The sequence below is a fragment of the Octopus bimaculoides genome, chromosome 4 (assembly GCF_001194135.2).
Source record: "Octopus bimaculoides isolate UCB-OBI-ISO-001 chromosome 4, ASM119413v2, whole genome shotgun sequence".
Lineage (NCBI taxonomy): Eukaryota > Metazoa > Mollusca > Cephalopoda > Octopoda > Octopodidae > Octopus > Octopus bimaculoides.
In genome coordinates, this window is record NC_068984.1 from 99,462,188 (window position 1) to 99,463,321 (window position 1,134).

The following is a 1,134-nucleotide window of genomic DNA, read 5'->3' on the forward strand; positions in this document are numbered from 1 at the left end:
ATATATATATGTATGTATGTATGTATGTATATACACACACGCACTCCCAACAAATTCAATAAAGGTATATTTCAGCTACCACAACAGCCTATATCATGCTGCTACATAGAGATAATTCTGCATTTGGCACAGTTGCCAAAAATTACAATAATCTTCTCTTGGTACTTCACTGATGAAAAAACACTTCAACCAACCAATCTCAGCAGATCTACTGCAGATCAATAATCCAGCACCAATATAATATAAGCCTTCGCATTGGCTGATTATTTTTTTCTCTATTTCTAGTGTAATGGTAGATGATGATGATAATAATAATAATAATGATTTCTTTTATTTATATAATGATTTCTTTTATAATAATAATAGACACAAAAGTTTTTTTTTTTTTTTCCATCTATTTTCAGTTTTTATCATTATCTACTTTGGTATGTTCGATTCTTTTCTCAGTTTTACTTTGTTCTTTTTTTTATCATTTTGGGTATAATGGTTGTCTTTTAGATACAGATTGATAAGAAAACTAGAATCTTCTGCTGACAGAGAATAAGAGTAGGTCAGTACTACAGCAGGAAGACAAGATTGATTTCAATACAGGTTCATCATTACAATTGGTATTTTGTTTGAGTTTTAGTAAGTTAATTATCATGACAAATTTATAAGAGGTTGGTATTTCCCCATCTTAAATACTAAACTATCTGTACCTCTGTCATATTGTTAAATACCAAGTTACCCTTTTGTTACACAAATATGTCCCATTGCCAAGAACTATACATGTTGTGTGTGTGTGTGTATATATACACATACCAATCTTGTGGTCTCGTGAGAGGGGCATTAGACAAACGAATCTTGTGGTCTCTTGGGAAGGTCATTACACCAATAATAACACATGCACTGTTTGAATATCACTTCTTTATTGTTAGACAATTGGTTAAATACCCAAATTACTAATCACTCATTTATTTTACTGTCCTGGTTAAAAATCAGTCACTTGTTTATTTGTCAAAGTCCATTCATAGCTGTTTATGATCACATATATAAGTGTGTGTGTATATATACACATACCAATCTTGTGGTCTCGTGAGAGGGGCATTAGACAAACGAATCTTGTGGTCTCTTGGGAAGGTCATTACACCAATA

At 31.7% G+C, this 1,134-nt stretch overlaps 1 protein-coding gene across 4 annotated transcripts in view; it reads left to right on the plus strand.

The window, feature by feature from the left end:
• Positions 1-1,134, plus strand: part of LOC106867321 (rap guanine nucleotide exchange factor 4) — a 481,528-nt gene that overhangs the window by 102,791 nt on the left and 377,603 nt on the right. The window lies entirely within an intron of this gene.